Source organism: Trachemys scripta, chromosome 4, assembly GCF_013100865.1.
Source record: "Trachemys scripta elegans isolate TJP31775 chromosome 4, CAS_Tse_1.0, whole genome shotgun sequence".
Taxonomy (NCBI): domain Eukaryota; kingdom Metazoa; phylum Chordata; order Testudines; family Emydidae; genus Trachemys; species Trachemys scripta.
The window spans coordinates 21,361,124-21,380,535 of NC_048301.1; positions in this window are offsets into that span (position 1 = coordinate 21,361,124).

The window sequence follows — 19,412 nt, forward strand, 5'->3', positions numbered from 1 at the left end:
TGTGCCTTAAAAGCTGCCAGGTCCACTGGATTAAAGGGCACATGAGAGTAAACCTGCATTGTAGTGGCTGGGCGATGTTCTGATCCAGGACGGGCTATCCGAGTCTCAGTAATTAATGGATAGACTCCCACCGAGGGGGCAATCTCTGGGACCTGAGGGACCCTGTCTTTATAGGGTGGGGGTGTTGGAGCCGAAGGGGACACCGACTCTGCCATTACAACCGGGGGAGAGTTCTGGGGACTAACAGTAGTTACTACCGAACCTGTCGGAGTCAAATTACACCTTTGCAACAGATCTGACCTATCTCTTAACAACATAAACAACTGTGCATACATATGTTCATTCCATTTACCCGTACGCTGACAAAACAAAAGCAATTGAAGGATCGTATTATAATTAAGTGATCCCTCCGGTGGCCACCTTTCCTGGTCCTCTAGCTGATATCGAGGCCAGTCTACTGTACAGTATCTTTTCAGTTTACTTTTAACCAACGGATCCGATCCAAACACTTTCCAGTTCACCAGAATACATTCCAAGGGTGTACACCTTGCCCTGCCTGCCACACTCTGCCCCTGCCCCATATTAGGGAGACTCTGGGCGTCCCCAGGTCAAAACAGGTAGACGCTGGGCGTCCCCAGGTCAAGACAGATGAAGTCCCCACTGGACTGTTCCTACCTTATCCAAGGGTCCGGTTCTGCACCGTTGCCCTATCCACGGGTCCGGTTCCCCACCGTCGCCCGCAGCTGCTTCTCCACTACTCGAGTGCGTTGCACCGTTGTGCCCTCCGGGGTCGAGCAAACCACGTCTTCGCCGAGGCCCCCCGATGAAGTCACCGGTGAGCGCTCTGGGCGTCGGTCGTCGTCGTAATCCGTCGGCCTCCAGGAGGGATCCGGGCAAGGCTAAATTTCAGCCTCGAGCCCCACGTTGGGCGCCAAAACTGTTGCCAGCACAGGTGTGCTCGAGGACAGCAACAGTGGATTCGTTGCCCGGTGTGCTTCGCGTCAATGAACACACCAGGTGGAGAAGCAAGCAAAGTTTATTTGAGATCTCAAAGCGGTGCAAGGAGACTGGCACGTCTCAAATCAAGCACGTTAACAGAAACAGCTTTTCTTCTTTTATACATTTTGCAGTCAAGCCTCATCCCCCCCCTACTACCCCACCCCTTCTACCCCCCCCATTCCCCTCTCTCTCTACCCCTCCCATCCCTGGTAACAATTACTAGGCAAATAGCAATTACATTTAAGCAGTTAGATTAGGTTGGCAGCTATAAATTCAACTCGTTAGTAAGTCTCCTTGAATTACTATCTTGTCCCCTTCCTTTGATTTACTATCTTTCCTTCGGCCAGTGGTATGCAGGCCTCATTATTACTGCTTGGTACTGGTAAGGGGGGTTACCACTGATAGCAGGCTGCTTACACATTCCACTTGCACCTGGCTTTTGAGGTCGATTAGAGTTTAAACATGGAAGGAGTTTGGTTCAGGCCTAGTGCAGGAAGGCTTCATTGACACTTGTGATTTTCCACCCTCCTGAGTCACCTAGGGTGATGGTAATGCCTGGTGACATCAACAACTGCATCAAAAACACGGATGACTCTCTGCATCTTAGCTCACCCACTGTTGCAAAACCTGGTGGTAGAGCTGTCAGAGAAGATTTAGGACAGAAGTACTTGATTTATAAGAGGCTCAAAGGATAGCTTTAACTTTATGGACAGAGCACTTTGAAGAAAATGGGTGAATGTTTTTCGTTTGCTTTTATTTTATGATCCAAGCTAATAGGTGTAACTAGCTTTCAAGAGAGCAACTGGAAAAAAACTATGCAACCTGGGCACATAGGCAAGAAGCATCCTTTTTCATCAAAACAAAAGCCAAGAAATAGTCCACTCAGCCTTTAATAAGTAGATACTAGTTTTAAGATCTAAATAGGAAGAGCTATTGGAAAACTGAGGATGCACTGGTGTGACCCAATAATTATAGTTTAGTAATTCGTAATAAGGTAACATGCCATAGGTAACATTCATAATGTTAATTTAACCTTACACATCCTATTGTCCTTTTTTTTTTAAACTCTGCCATCACAGTGCTTCAATATGTCTCTATCCCCAGTTCCTAGGAAGACATGTTTGCAGTCCAGTCATCAATTTTGATTGACTGCATCATATAAACTGCAATGCTACTCCCACCTGCATGCAGAAGGAGGCTTTTTCAGGTGAGGCGTCTCCTTGATTGACCCAATCATTCATTTCCCCCAATTTGTGTGTTACACAATGGATTTCCATCCAGAAGGCCAGTCAACAAATTGGATTTGTGCTGGTGATTCCTGGATGCCACTAGGAATCTGTATTCATCAGTTTCCTTTCTGTACAGGAATGAATTTAAAGAACTGCTGACATCTCAGGGAGACACTGAATGATATTCTAGGCCAGATGCACTCCCACGGATACAGGGAGATACTATTTGAGAGGGGTGGAAATTCTTCATTCTACTTCTGTTTGTGCAGGATGGTTAGAATGTGTCTCTGTCACTGTGCCTCCCTCTGGGGCTCTGATGGAACAGCTTTGTTCTGCCAGGAGCTCTGCTCTGGAAATGCACCGAATAAACATATCTCAGCCTGTCCTACTGGCATCCTACTTTATTTTAAAGAGTAGTGGATGCCTCAGGGATAGAACTGTCTGGAACTTGGTGACCTTACTCTCTGCCATGGAAACCAGTTGTATGGTCCCACAGAAATAGAAGCCAGGAATAAGTAGCAGAATTGGGACAACTGAAAAAGCAAAGATCCTGTTGTGGGGCAAATAAACCTAATAATAAAGAGTGAGTAAAGAGACGCGCAGAAAGCACTGTATGTTAATGCTTTGTGTATGGACTGCATGATCAGGACTGCCAAGCTGCCTGTCTATTGTGTCTGCAGAGCTCCTACTGCTTTACTGTCCAAGTAGAACAGCTTCTAAAACGGTGGCCAAATTCAGTTTTAAGAAGATCTGGTATAGACTCAACACTAGTCATGTTGCAGGGATGTGTCGTCCCCTGCAAGGTTCTCGGCACTGAAAAGTTTGTGGCCACTTTTTGCCACCAGTCTTCCCCCAATGCCGTTTCTGGTGGAAGCTATGTAGACTAGAGAATGAATGTGGAAAACTCTATTCTAATTAGATACTACAGTGATGAGTGCTTCATCCATACTATAGGCAGACTATTAGACATGTTGTTGTCCTCCCTTCCAGCAGGAATGGGAACTAAGTGAAGGGAGAATGTGCAGATGATGGTGCTCCTCAAACGTCATAGGGATGATCTATTACAGGAGTCGGCAACCTTTCAGAAGTGGTGTGCCAAGTCTTCATTTATTCACTGTAATTTAAGGTTTCGCGTGCCAGTAATACATTTTAACGTTTTTAGAAGGTCTTTCTTTAAGTCTATAATATATAACTAAACTATTGTTTATGTTTGTTTACATGTAAAGTAAATAAGGTTTTTAAAATGTTTAAGAAGCTTCATTTAAAATTAAATTAAAATGCAGATCTTATCAGTTTAGTGTGATCCTTGCCCTTGCTTTTCCTTGCTGAGTTTTCCAATGTCTGGTATGTATTTGGATACTTTAAGCCGCACACAGGCTTCTGAGTGATCAGTTGTTAACCGGCGCTGAAAGGGACAGAGGACAGATTTCATGTGTGAAAATACCTGTTCACACCGGTATATGGATCCAAATGCTGAAAGCATTGCAAACGCACTTTTCTTCAAACAGTTAAATTTCACTGGCAGGGACGTCCAGCAGGTCAGAATAGTGGGCCCATGATATCTCTCTCCGTAGCTTCAAGTGCACTCCACAGATCAACAAACTTTGATGCCCACAATTCTGAGCTTTTTAATTGAATGAGCTGCATTTCGAAATCTTCAGCACCCATCCACTGAAATACAGACCAATCCAAGTCACTTTCGTTGAACTTTTCAGGCTTAATTAGAAAAGAAAACATTGGGCCAAATTGCTGGAAATCTTGAAATCTGTCAGAAAATTCTGATTCCAGTTCTTGCCTGTACATTCCAGTCTCATCGACACTGACAGTGCAATGTGTTGGTAGCTCTTTTATGTGTTGGAAGTAACGGAAAGTTGAAGCTCGACTATCCCGAGAAAAAACTGCTAGTTTTACAACAAATGCCTTCCAAGCTTTGTAAAGATCCAGAACCGTTTGCCCTTCACCGTGGAGTCAGGTTGAGTTCATTTAGGTGAGCGGTGATGTCAGTTAGAAACATGAGCTTACACAGCCATTTGTCACCATCCAGTTTGGGGTAGTTTTGACCTTTTCTGACAAAAAGGCCTTGATTGCATCAAAACAGTTTACAAAGCGCACCAAAACCTTGCCATGACTTAACCACCAAATGTTGCTGTGAAGTGGGATGTCGTTATAAGCACTGTCCATCTCTTCTAGCAGTGCTTGAAACTGTCTGTCTGTGAGTCAAAGCAGATCAAGCAACAAGGAAATTCACAATTTGCACCACTGTATTAATCACATTATTAAGCTCTGAATTAGAAATTTTAGCACACAGGTTTTCTTGATGGATGATGTCGTGAAATTTGACTGTCGGATGGCCAATTTGATCTTCAAATAACTTTACAAATCCCTTCTGTTTTCCGACCATGGCAGGAGCACCATCTGTTGTCGCACAAAATATTTTTCTGATGTCAACTCCTCGTTCTTCAAAATGGTTTACAAAACTTTCCACTATATCTTCCCCCTTTGTTGTGCCAGGCAGGGGTTTTAAGCAACAAAGTTCCTCTTGGATTTCATTGGAAGCACAATATCTTGCAACAACTGCCAAACGTGGAACGTCCTTTATATCAACTGCAGCGCTAAACACTGCTGTGTCTTTCAATACAGTTGTTTGCTTTTCCTTAATGTTTTCTGCCATTTCGCTTATGCGTCTCTCAATTGTTCTGGCAGAGACAGGCAGTTTTATTCTAGATATGATCGTATCTTTATTTGGCAAATCATTGAACAAAATTTCCAAACTAGCTGAGAAAAACTTTTTTATATATTCCCCATCTGTAAACGGCTTTCTGTTTTTTGCAGTGCACTGTGCAATCTTGTAACTACTTTCTGTAGCTTGATTTTTACTTACACTTAAACTTTTAAAAACACTGCTTTGCTTCTCATATCCTGCCTTTTTGATCAATTCAGTCGTGTCTGCTTCGTCAAGAAAGGCTTTCTCGTGCTTCGTTTCAAAATGTCGTCGAACACCTGATGTGCAACAAACAACACGTTCACAACAGAAAGCACAAACAGCATGGTCCTTCTATTGAATAAATCCACATGTCTGTCCAAGAATTCTGAAATGAACGGACATCTAACTTTGCTTTCTTAGGAGCTGCCATTTTGTCAAATGTTCCCCTCAACTCTCAGTAGGGGGGGGAAAAATGGCGACAGAGTGCATGCACAAGGTCAGACGCAAACATGGTCTGATATAAGCAGCAAACCAGGACCTGGAACAATTTTTAAGGTGGGGGTGTGCTGAGCTGCGCCCCCTCTTGCCCCGTCTGCACCCCTCACTGCCCCAGGCTGGGGCTAATGGGCCCCAGCTTGGGGTGGCTGCAGAGCGCTGGGCCGAGGCCAGGAGCAGAACCCCAGGCCTGCAGCGGGCTGAGGAGGGCCGGGGGCCCGTACCCCGGCTGGCAGGGGGCTGGCAGCCAGAATCCCAGACCAGCAGCGGGCTGAGTTGCTCAGCCCGCTGCCGGTCTGGGGTTCCGTTCATACAGGCAGGCAGTGGGCTGAGTGGGGCCAGCAGCCGGGACCCCGGCTGGCAGCAGAGTGCCACTAAAAATCAGCTTGCGTGCAGCCTTTGGCACGCGTGCCGCCGGTTGCCGACCCCGATCTATTATTCCTACTTGGCATACAGTATGGCTCAGGCCTGCTTTTTGGTTGTCTGTCACTAGAGGGCACTCCAGTTATTTTTTCAAAGTAAGCATGCAATATAGCATTCAAAACATGCTATTTTCTTTTTTAGTTAATAATTGGATAAGTTATTCCATAGGATACCAGGGCCTTTTCAGAGCTATTGGGAACAGAAGTAGTCATCAAGACAACACACACTTGGAGGGGCGCGGGGGATGAGAAGGGTTTATATCAGCTTTAAAAAAACATGCTCCAGATTGAAAGTGGTGTATTATTATTTGTACTGCAGTAGTGCCTAGGAGCACATTATAGTAGGCACGGTACAGACACAGACCAAAAGACCGCCCATCCCCTGAACAGCTTACAATCTAAGTATGGTTCAGAGATTCCAAGGTGAGAAGGGACCATTAGATTCATCCCTTCTGACCTCCTGTGGAGCATAGGCCATAGGACTTCCCCAAAACATGGTAAATGAAACAGTCTGCCTGAGAGCTAATTCTCACCTATAGGTCTTTGAATAAAATAGAGTTGAGCAGCCCTGTATTCATTTACAGACTAACTAGAAATATGGGTTTTAATTCAGTATCTTAGCAGCAGCATCAACTTTAAAATACAATCCACGTTAGCCTCTAAAGATGATTCCTGTTAAACAGTAAAAGCCATCTGCACCCGTTCCACCAGCGTCAAACAGTATATTTTTCTAATTGCTGAAATAGCTTTAGAGCCAACTGTTCACTGGCATGTTGTCCTGTCCTCCCTTTTTGGTCCTCATTCAGCTCTGCCAAAGGAGGCTGGGAGTTAAGGGTGGAATTTGCTCTTCTTCCATTAAATAGCCCAGGGATTAGGGCTAGAGGCAAAGTTCTGTTCTTATACCACTGTCAATCTATTGACTTCAGTGGAGTTACTCTGGGCCACATTTTCCTGCTCAACTCCATTTCCTTTTCCTGACCCTGTGTCTTCCCATGTGGGGATTGCCTATGCCATCTTCTCCTGTAGCACATCCTCTTCTGCTCCCCCCACTTCCCAGCACACGGGGTATGGCTAGAGTGTGGAGTGCTCTTGCAGTCCCTCATTGCCCTGGGGAACAATAGCCCCCGCTGGCATAAAATAGAAGAGCCCCTAGGAGAGAAGGTGGGGTAGGGAGGGAGGGGCATCAGGGAGCTGATTATGGTTCCTCTGTTCTCTGGGCTGCTCTAAGCTGGCCCTGGCCCTAGCCCTAACCCAAAGAATGAGGGAGTTTTGATGGTCTCCCCCACCCTCCTAGGGTAACCAGACAGCAAATGTGAAAAATCGGGACAAGGGGTGGGGAATTGGAGCCTATATAAAAAAAAAAGAACCAAAAATTGGAACTGTCCCTATAAAACTGGGACATCTGGTCAGCCTACACCCTCCTGACCTGAGATCCAAGCCTCTGGAATTATGCCACTGTAACAGAACACAAAATGTGATCCTTCATGCCATCTGTGAATGAAATATTGGTCCCATTGAAGTCACTGGCAAAACTCTCATTGAATACAACAGGGCCAGGATTTCATCATGTTCTGTACAATGTCAGAGCTCAGTGAATAATTATTAATGTGTTAAGAGGTGCTCCTTACCCTATGAATTTTCAAGCCTTTGCCATGAGCAAAAGGAGTGCCCCCGTCTCTGTTAAACATGTTTCTCTCACATACTGTATCGCATTAAGGTTAATGCTTGTTGAGCACTAACTGGGATTCAAAGACCACATGTGTAACATATTTCCCCTTATTTATGTGTATAGCTATAGCACCTAGATGCCTATATCAGGGCCCCACAATGCTAAGCACCATACACATACATAACAAAAGATGGTCCGTGCCCCAAAGAGCTTGCAGTCTAATTATATGACAAGGGACAACAGATGGATACAGCAAACAGATGGGGAGGGGTGCACAAGATAACAGTGAGACAATTATACAACAATATGTTTTTCTAATTAGTGAAATAGCTTTAGAGCTAACTGTTCACTGGCTTGTTGTCCTGCCCTCCCTTTGGTCCTCATTCAGCTCAGGTAAGCTTAGTAAACAGCAGTCATAGCATACCTGCTGCCCAACCATTGCCACTAAGTGCTATCTGTGTTCATTGAATGAATTCCTTTTGTTTAATCAAGAAAGAGTGTCACTGAGGGGGAACCCCAGATATGTTCCTCTAGCTCATATCTCATTTCTATAGACATCTGTCACCCTGAGGGTGGAACGTCAGTTTCTGTGTGGTTCAGCCATTATATATGCACTCACCCCAACATCTTTCAAGTGTTCCTCATGGTCAAGCATGTCGTTGAAACAGCATAACAAATTCTCTGTCCCTCTTCTGCCTCGTGTTGTTCCTTAATGAACGAACAGTGTTTTTTAAAAAAATATTATGTTCATTCAAAATCACTTGCTCTAGCTTTCTCTGCTTGCTGTTTCTTTACAGGGCTCCCAGATTTTAATCATTCACTACAACTTTTCACATGTTGCCCCTGATTTGTATGGCCTTTATTTTCCTCTTGACATGCACATATATAGTAATTCCCATTAACATTCACATCAAGAGAAGACTAGATCTCTAGGCCACCAGAGAAAAGAAGAGACCTAGATTTGCAGCCAGATTCAGAGGGGAGAAAATGATGTGCCACTTGTAGATGAATGAACAGATCAGTCTTTCTGAGACGTCCACTGATACCCAGGAAGAGCAATGCAGTTCTTACATCCCCCTCCTTAAAATACACAGCTTCCAGGAAGCCTGGTGACTATGAGCTGCTAAACAAGGAATCATTGCTATTCTTATTTTAAAAGAAAAAAAAAAGGGGGGGGGGGTGAGAATCAGATATCTGCCCCACTGTACCACTCAGTGCTAAATTCACCTTCTGGTCAATAGGTGCATTCTAGATAAACTCTTGTGAGCAGGGACCAGTTTTGTTCCGTGTTTGTACAGCGCCTAGCATAATACAGGGAGAGAGGGGGGTTCTAGTCCATAACTAAAGCACCTAGGCACTATATTAATTAATAGTTTTCATAGTATTGTCAACATTGGGTCTGGTCCTGTGAAATGCTGGGCACCTACATCTCCTGAACACTTCTGTTAGTGACTTGAGAAGGAATTATGGGTGCTCAGTGTGATGTCTATGTACATGTAGGGGCAAGGTTATGATTCTGCATTCCATGTACTACCTGATAAGTGTAAAATCTCCTTGCTTGTCTGCTGAGGGTCAGGAGTGCAAGTCAGGTCCAGCTGTCTGCCGCAGGAGGAGTCACAGGCAGGTGGTTGTTAGAGGTAGATTTTGCACATTCTCCCTTGCTTGTGAAGAATTTTGTTTGTTTGTGGCTCTCCTTACTCTGAGGTAAAAGGCATTCTGAGGGAAAGCACGTGTTTGGCTGTGGGTGGAAATCTTACTACTCAGAACCTTTCAGGATCAGACCACTCGATTGTAAGCTCTTTCAGGTGTAGGCCATTTTGTACCATGCCAAAACACGGTGGTTGCTCAACAAATGAGAAATAAACTGCAAGAGGCAGCGTTGGATTGGTTGCACTCTTCTGTATTTTGAAAAAGCTTTGTTTAGAGGAGGAGATGTTGCCAGGACTATAATGCTATTCCAGAAGCAAAAAAACAAGTGAAGGAATCCTACTGTCTCGTTAAACATGCCAGCCATGTTGTAACACACCTCACTTAGTGTAGTAAAGCCCAAAGCTGAAGGCTACACACATTTAACCACCCAAGAAGTGCAGTAATCACCCAGAAATCTGTTGCTTGGGGTACGTGGTAACTGATCTTACCCATGACAAAATAAGGAAAACAGGCCTCTAATTTATTGGATATTAGAATGCGTAGAATGCCATGAAGTGCTAGTTAGAAGCCCCAGTTATGTCCCACAATGTGAAAGCTGTTTCAGAACAGCTAGTTAATTGAATGTGTAGCTTTCTGAAAATAAGATATAAATTGTTCTCCTTGCCTTGCAGCTCAATTGCTCTTGAGCTGTTTTGGATCCTCCTCACTGTAAAGCATGACATAATTAATTTTGCTGCTTTCCTAAATATATTGCTTCTGTTAGAAGAAAAAATCATCAACTTGATTATCAAAGAATTTGTGGGAATTTTGTTTGACTGGGGATAATTGTTCCATATTTATTCAACAAAAACAATTAACATTCAAAGATTTTTACTGTAGCTGTTACCTCATTTCACTGAAAAATACGTTCTATTGTTAAAATTGCCCTTCAACAATTTTTTTGCATTTCTTTTGTGGTGACTGACTGGTATGACAGGCATACAGCATGAGAGGAATAAAAAGAAAATATATTTTTAAAATAAGTTTTCTTTTTATTATAATGTGGTGAATAGGCTACGGTGAATCTGCTGCTTCTCTTTTCCTTCTGCTCAGGTGGGGATATAAATTGCCAGAGGAAAGCTCCGTAGCAGTTGGGAAGACAATTGGTGCAGTCTAGATCACGAAGGCAGGATGTCATGCGACACAGAAAGGAATGTGGCAGTTGGAGGCCTTTTGCAACCCACCTGGTGCTAGAGCCTTCCTCGCAGTTAAATGCCTGTTGTGTTTGCTTGAGTAGTGGTACTGTACCAGCACAAAGACTGGGGTACACCAGCACTTCAGCAGCTGGGGTGGGGGGTGGGAGTAGCATGATTACAGAAGCAAAGAGTGTCTTGACTTTTCTAGTCCTTGGGACATCATCTAATTTAGCGTGCCAGAAAAAGACAAAAGACATTGCAAGTAGAGACAAGTCAGTGTAGAATTAGTAGAGGTGGAAAATATTTGAAGCAATCATGTAGAATTTAGTGATAGAATGTTTCCTAAAGAAAAATGGGTCTAAGTATAGAGGAGAGTTTAGTAAGGAGGAGAGTATGGAAGATGATAAAATACAGGTAGGAACTGATGAGAAACAGTCAAATGGAAAAAGTCTCATTCAATTACATCATGTAATGGGAGACACCTAAAAAGTGAGACGTTTTTAAAGTGCTTATATCCATGCTAGAAGTCTAAATAATCGGATGGGTGAACTAGAGTGCCTAGTATTAAATGAGGACATTGATATAGTAGCAATCACAGAAACTTGGTGGAATGAGAATAATCAATGGGACACAGTAATACCAGGGTACAAAATATATTGGAAGGACAGAACAGGTCGTGCTGGTGGGGGAGTGGCACTATAGGTGAAATAAAGCGTAGAATCAAATGAAGTAAAAATCTTAAATGAACCAAAACTGTACTGTAAAATCTTTATGGATAGTAATTCCATGCACAAATAATAAGAATATAGCAGTAGGGATATATTACCAACCAGCTGACCAGGATGGTGATAGTGACTGTGAAATGCTCAGGGAGATTAAAATAAAAAACTCAGTAATAAGGGGGGATTTCAATTATCCCCATATTGACTGGACAGGATTCAGAGAGAAAGTTTCTTGACACCTTTAAATGGCTGCTCCTTGGAGCAGCAAGTCCTGGAACCCACAAGAGGAGAGGCAATGCTTGATTTAGTCCTAAGTGGAGCACAGGATCAGGTCCAAGAGGTGAATATAGTTGGCCCACTTGGCAATAGTCACCATAATATAATTAAACTTAACGTCCCTGTGGTGGAGAAAACACCACAGCAGCTCAACGCTGTAGCATTTAATTTCAGAAAGGGGAACTACACTGTTAAAATTAAAAGGTACAACACCAAAAGTAAAATCCCTACAAGTTGTATGGAAACTTTTTAAAGACACCATAATAGAGGCTCCACTTAAATGTATACCCCCAAATTAAAAAACATAGTAAGAGAACCAAAAAAGAGCCACTGTGGCTAAACAACAAAGTAAAAGAAGCAATGAGAGGCAAAAAGCATCCTTTGAAAAGTGGAAGCTAAATCCTAGTGAGGAAAATAGAAAGGAGCATAAACTGTGGCAAATGAAATGTAAAAATATAATTAGGATGGACAAAAAAGAATTTGAAGAACAGCTAGCCAAAGACTCAAAAGGTAATATAAAAAAAAATTGATATTTTGTACATAAGAAGCAGGAAGCCTGCTAAACAACCAGTGGGGCCACTGGATAATCGAGATGCTTAAAGGAGCACTCAAGGACAATAAAGCCATTGCGGAGAAACTAAATGAATTCTTTGCATTGGTCTTCGTATTTGAGGATATGAGAGAGATTCCCAAACTGAGGCATTCTTTTTAGGTGACAAATCTGAGGAACTGTCCCAGATTGAGGTGTCGTTAGAGGAGGTTTTGGAACAAATCGATAAACTAGACAGTAATAAGTCACCAGAACCAGATGGTATTCACCCAAGAGTTCTGAAGGAACTCAAATGTTAAATTGCAGAACTACTAACTGTGGTATGTAACCTATCATTTAAATCAGCTTCTGTACCAAATGACTGGAGGATAGCTAATGTGACACCAATTTTTAAAAAGGGCTCCAGAGGTGACCCCAGCAATTACAGGCTGGTAAGCCTGACTTCAGTACCAGGAAAACTGGTTGAAACTATAGTAAAGAACAAAATTGTCAGACATATAGATGGACATAATTTGTTGGGGTATAGTAAACATGGTTTTTGTAAAGGGAAATCATGCCTCACCAATCTACTAGAATTCTTTGAGGAGGTCAACAAGCATGTGGACAAGGGGGATCCAGTGGATATAGGGTATTTAGATTTTCAGAATGCCTTTGACAAGGTCCCTCACCAAAGGCTCTTAAGCAAAGTAAGCAGTCATGGGATAAGAGGGAAGGTTCTCTCATGGATTGGTAACCGGTTAAAAGATAAGAAACAAAGGGTAGGAATAAATGGTCCATTTTCAGAATGGGGAGAGGTAAATAGTGGTGTCCCCCAGGGGTCTGTACTGACTCCAGTCCTATTCAACATATTCATAAATGATCTGGAAAAAGGGAATAATTAAGAAATAGGAATCATTAAGAAAGGGATAGATAAGACAGAAAATATCATATTGCCGCTATATAAATCCATGGTACACCCATATCTTGAATACTGTGTGCAGATGTGGTCGCCACATCTCAAAAAAGATATATTGGAATTGGAAAAGGTTCAGAAAAGCGCAACAAAAGGGGTATGGAACGGCTTCCGTATGAGTAGCGATTAATAAGGCTGTGACTTTTCAGCTTGGAAAAAGGACGACTAAGGGGGGATATGATAGAGGTCTATAAAATCCTGACTAGTGTGGAGAAAGTAAATAAGGAAGTGTTATTTACTCCTTCTCACAACACAAGAACTAGGGGTCACCAAATGAAATTAATAGGCAGCAGGTTTAAAACAAACGGACGTATTTTTTTTCACACAATGCACAGTCAACCTGTGGAACTCCTTGCCAGAGGATGTTGTGAAGGCCAAGATTATAAGAGTTCAAAAAAGAACTAGATAAATTCATAGAGGATAGGTCCATCAATGGCTATTAGCCAGGATGGGCAGGGATGGTATCCCTAGCCTCTGTTTGCCAGAAGCTGAGAATGGGCGATGGGATGGATCACTTGATGATTACCTGTTCTGTTCATTCCCTCTGGGGCACCTGGCATTGGCCACTGTCAGAAGACAGGATACTGGGCTAGATGGACCTTTGGTCTGACCCAGTATGGCCATTCTTATGTTCTTACATGTGCATTAGGTGGAATAAAGTGAATTATTTCTGAAATATGCAGTAATCAATATGAGAGAATTTTTGAGACCATAAGAATGGCTATGCTGGGTCAGACCAATGGTCCATCTTCCAACAGTGGCCAATGCCAGATGCTTCAGAGGCAATGAACAGAACAGGACAATTATTGAGTAATCCATCCCCTATGTCCCGGCTTAGGGATACCCAAAGCTTGGGGTTGTGTCCCTGATTATCTTGGCTAATAGCCATTGGACCTATTCTCTGTGAACTTATCTAGTTCTTTTTTGAACCCAGTTATACTTTCGACCTTCACAACAACATCTGGCAATGAGTTGTGCAGGTTGACTGTACATTGTGTGAAGAAATACTTCTTTTTGTTTGTTTTAAACTGCTGCCTACTAATGTTATTTGGCGATCCCTAGTTCTTGTGTTATGAGAAGAAGTAAATAACACTTCCTTATTTACATTCTCCACACTAGTCAGGATTTTATATAATAGACATCACAGAAACTTGTTGGAACATTAAGACTTTTATTGTTTTTACTGTCTAGTGTTTATTTAAATGATTGGGATAAGAGTATCAAGTGGAATTACCAAAGTTTGTTGATAATGCCAAGACTGGAGCTATAGAAAATAATAAGGAAAAATGCAACCATATTAAGAGGAAGCTGAACTCTTTAAAAAAAGACAGCTCTATACTGAAAAGCAGCTGGAAAAATTGCATTGTGGTGTTTTCGTATTTGCCGTCATGTCAAATGTATTCAGTGTACAAGTAAACAGATGGTTTGGTAAGTGTCTACTCCACAAACTTAACCTGGGGTCATAGGAAATCAGTGGGAATACTTCTGGAGTAAGGTATTTCTCAGTGTGACTAAGCCAGTTAATGGGAAATGTGCTTTAATGTAGATGACTAATGTAAATCCTGTTGTGACACCAAACTGAGAATGACAGTCATGCGATGCACTACCAAGTATTTGGAAGTCCTAATCAGATAATCGTTGAGCCCCCCAGCCTAGGGTGTGACTATAAAAAAAAAATAGGGGAAAATAAATATATGACCATAGCTATAGAACACACTTGGCAAATGCAGACACTGTACCATCTGAGTTATGGGACTGCTGCATCATGGTAATTTTACTGTGTGAACAGAATCCTCTATTTTCATAAATACAGTATGCAGGACACAACCTGCACTGAAACATAATTAGTTTATAAATTGCAATGAACACAATCAGCTACATAAGATATGTAACAAATCACAACAATCTTCCTGCAAAATGGGGAGTGATTCTCCTCTCCCTTACACTAGTGAAAATGAGATGTACTTCCACTGAAGTCATTGGAGTTACACAGATGGAAAACTGCTGGAAGTGGGAGGAGAACCAGGCATAATAGGAAGGGATCTCTGGGAGGATGCTCACAAAGCAGATTCAGCACAGTGGGCTGTCCCCATGACAAACTTTAAGGATAAAATTCCAAACTTCTGCTGCACCAGTTCATTTTGTTTGTACTGCGCTAAATCCTGCCCTGCCACCCCCACTCTTGCATGCTGTTGCAGCAAATGCAGGCATCCTGATGGCATTCTGTGCCAACAAATTAAAAATTCTGTGCACAATATTTTAAAATTCTGCAAACTTTATTTGTCACATAAATGTGGAGGCTGCAGCATGGCATTGGGGAGCACAGGCCACTGTCTGCACAGAAGTAGGAGATCACTGTGCAGCTTCCTTCTCCCGGCACCCCTGGACATGGACTCAGCAGTGATGCTGCATTGAACCCTCACACAGTGCAAGGACTGGGCCTGCCCCAGAAATACCCCAGGGCCCTGCCTCTTCATTCCAGGTGCACCAGGTGTGGGCAGGAAGGCTCAGCAAGGCAGGATTCAAGTGTGGAGGGGCTTAGTGTGGGGGGATTCAGGTGTGGGTTGAAGAGAGTTCTTTGTGGAGCAATCTGGGTGCGGGCAGCTCAGTGGGGGATCTGGTGTGGGAGTTTGGGGGGTGTTTCTGGGTGCAACGGTAATGGGACTCTGCAGGGGGGTCCCGGTGAAGGTGTCTGGGGTTCAGCAGGGGGATCTGGGTGTGTGTGGGGGGGAGGGATAGAACTTGGCAGAGGGTTCTGAGTGTGAGGGGCTTGGGGGAGGGTCCAGATGCTGGGGGAGTGGGGTTCAATGGGGTGGGGATCCAGCTGCAGCTGGTTGGGGCTCAGTGGAGTGGGGAGCTGGGTGCAGTGGCTTGTCAGGGTAGTCCAGGTGCAGGGTCAGTGGGGCTCATCGGGGGGAGGGTTCTGAGTACAAGGGTGGTGAGGCTCAGCAGGAGGATCTGGGTATGAGGGGGTCTGGCTGCATGGGGGTTGGGCAGATGTGGGAGCAGCTCCCTGTACAGGGATCCATCCCACTGCAGCTGAGGAGTGATTGGGCGCAGGAAGCAGGATGGGGGGGGATTTGCAGAGCTTCCTGCAGCTGGGGGAGAAATCTGGGGGTGGATCTGACCTGACTCTGGATGCAGTGCAGGGGAAGAGGAAGTCCCATCCTCCCCAGCCCAGCCAGGACTAGCAGTTCGGCCTGCCACAGTATAGGAACCACCAGTCTTTTCCAGTCCCATCCCCTGCCCCACAGTGAATTACCTGTCTACCAGCTGCCCTGGGCACCCAAAACGTATTGCTGGAGAGGGTTGTATGACTGCTCTTGTGGCTTTCTTTTGCTTCCCCATCAAAAAGTCATTTGTCTGCGGGGAAGCAAAGAAATCTGTGGGAGACGTAAATTCTGCACATGTGCAGTGCTGCAGAATTCCCCCAGGAGCACAATGTGGCTTTTCTGTGCAGGAGATGTGGGCTGAAGTGAACTCACGCAGGGAGGGCTGCACCTCTTGCTGGTGCTGTTCTTTGATGGAGTTTCCTCCACTGTTCAAGGACAGAGAATTTGGAGGTGGGATAGGTGTAGAGGTGTGGCTAGTGGACTCCTGACAACATCAATCCACTGGCCAGTTTAGTGCTCTCCTCACTGTGGTATTGGGCGCCGGGAGATATTCCATGCATGGGCTGCAAGTGGAATGGCTGAACTGGTTCTCTAGCTCCGTGGCCGGGCTGGAGGATATCATCACCTCCATCCCAGCACAAGGCTTTTTCCTCAGGCCCTGCAGAGGAGGGAGGACTTGGTCCAACATGAACAGAGAGGAATCATGCATAGAGTAATAAATCCCTATATTCACAGCACTGTCGCCAGAGGTGACCTCAGCTTTCTAGTCTGACCATGAACAGCTGAAATTGGAAGAAGTCTGAGCTTCGGCTTGAACCTAATGCTGCTCTCAACATTTTGCCTTTCCCCTTACAAACTGCAACTGTTTCTAAGGTTCAGAGCAAGGACTTATTAAAATTAGCCACATGGATTTGTTTCTTTATCATGTTACCATAAGCTACCCAATGTCACCATAGGCTATTCTAGGGCTAGGCTACATTAAATAAAGTAACAATTGAAATAGCCTCACCTCTCCTGCTTTACATATTTTAAGCCAGTGCAGGTTTTTACATCCAAAGGGCAAATTACTCTGAGGTATGCTGCACTTTAATAGACAAGCGACAGCCTTATCTAAAACACAGCCATAAAAACTGTAATAAAGATGGCTGCTTTACCAAAACCTATCTTTGGGTCTCCTGGCCATCCTTAAGTTAAGTTTTAGACCTTGCTCTGCTCCCTTTGACCTCAATAGCAAAACTCCCAGGGGTAGATGGACTTCGCTGGAGGTATCACAATTTAGACCAGCTGAAGATCTGCCTCTGGGAGTTTGGCTATTGACATCAAGGGACTGTGTTATTTGCTATGAACGTCAATGGAGCTGTGACCATTTACACCAGCTGCGGATCTGCCCCCGATTAACTTCAAGGCAGAAGAAGCAGACTAATTAGCCCTTAATCTTCTTCTCAGGCACTATTCACCCACCCAGAGTTTTGTTGTGCTTTTCTGGGTTGTCCAGCTGTGTGTCACTGTGCAGTCAGTTTTGCATCTATAGCATTTGAAACGTCATCATTTTTGCTCACAGAGAAGTTCCCATCCCCTGCTGCAATCCAATAAATAGCTCACACAAACACAGAACCACGTGATAAACAATAATGTCAACTGCCTCATGGTAAATTACATGTTTATTATATAAACGCTCATGCATCAGGGAAGGAGTGCTCTGTATGAACTTACTCCCATCTTGCGAATCCTTACAGCTCATTCTTGCTTGTGATCTGATCTTGCTTGAGACCTTTCTGATATTCTGACTCCATTCTCTCAGGCACGCAAATAGCCTGAGACGAATGACATTTGCTAGATTGAGTGGTGTTTATAGCCTAATCACTACTACATCTTTTTCCATTGAAAGTGTAACATTGATGAAAAGGTGTGAATAAACACAGCATAATGGGACAAATTCATCCCTGGCATTAGTGGCTTCAATAGAAGTTGCAGCAATTTACATAAGGGATTAATTTGTTCCAACATTTCATTTTGTCTCATCTGAGAAGTTCAAATTCCAAATAGCAAATGACTATTTTAATTTCCTGAATTGTAGCCCAGGTAAAAATGCACAAAACATTAATACAACTCTGGGTACGTCTTCACTACCCGCCGGATCGGCGGGTAGTGATCCATCTATTGGGGATCGATTTATCGCGTCTACTATAGACATGATAAATCGATCCCTGATTGCTCTGCCGTCGACTCCAGAACTCCACCGCGGTGAGAGGCAGAAGCGGAGTCGACAGGGGAGCAGCGGCAGTCGATCCCACGCCGTGAGGATGTGAGGTAAGTCAAACTAAGATACGTCGACTTCAGCTACGCTATTATCGTAGCTGAAGTTGCGTATCTTAGGTCGAAACCCCCCCCCCCCCCAGTGTAGACCAGGCCTTTATTAAATAGTGCATAATGCTGTGCAAAAAGGAATACAAAATAAATTATGTGATGAATACAGATAGGAGCATGGATTTTGTTGTCAATGGTATTTAAGGTATGAGCATTTGTATATATTATATACAATTAGCGACGTGATAGAGTGAAACCTAGTACCTTGATGGAACTTAAACTAGATTGTATGTGCCAGAGTCTGATCTCAGTAGCATCAGTGTAAATCCAGATTGAACCTAATGGTGTTCCTCCGTGTACACAATTTTTGCACCTGAGATCTGAATCCATCCCTATGTGAAAACTTCATTTAATATAAATAAATAGAAAGCAAGCTGTATTTATCCACTGTGTGGAATAAATCATATTATTTCTGGAGGAAACACTGATATATCTAAAAGTGTTCCTGAAAAGCAGGCAGTATGATGAATAGCCTTGCATGGATTTTTTTGAAGATGAACTCAATTCAGTTATTCTATTATCCAAGTACGTCTTGAATAACTCTGCTACACACTGGTTTTAGGTCTCATTACAACAGTCTGTATCCAAGTAACTCTCCTTTTTTCCTATGACTGCGCATATGTTAATTACCAACTCATTTTGAATGGTTTCTTGCAATGTAACTCCTTATGCTTAATTGTCTGTTCCACCTTATATTTAGCTGTGACACTCTGATTACCTTTCCCAGACCTGAAGCAAAGAGCTTGATGGAGCCTGACGGCTTGTCTCTCTTTTACCCACAGAAGTTGGCCCACAAAAAGATATTACCTCACCCACCTTGTTTCTCTAATATTCTGGGAGTAACGTGGCTACAACAACATTGCAAACAGGTCCCACTGCTGCATTTCCTGTAACTTCATAATGAGTTTAAGTGCCTTAAGCAATAATAGATGGCCATTTGCCAGTTCACTATTGAACAACTAATACTGATTTTCAGTGTCTCCCATTGCTTTTTGGCCAAAATACAATTCAATTTTCCAGGATGCTGACAGAACTTAAGCGTACCGTAGTAACATACTGGAACCATTTCTGATGTAAGCTTATCATTAG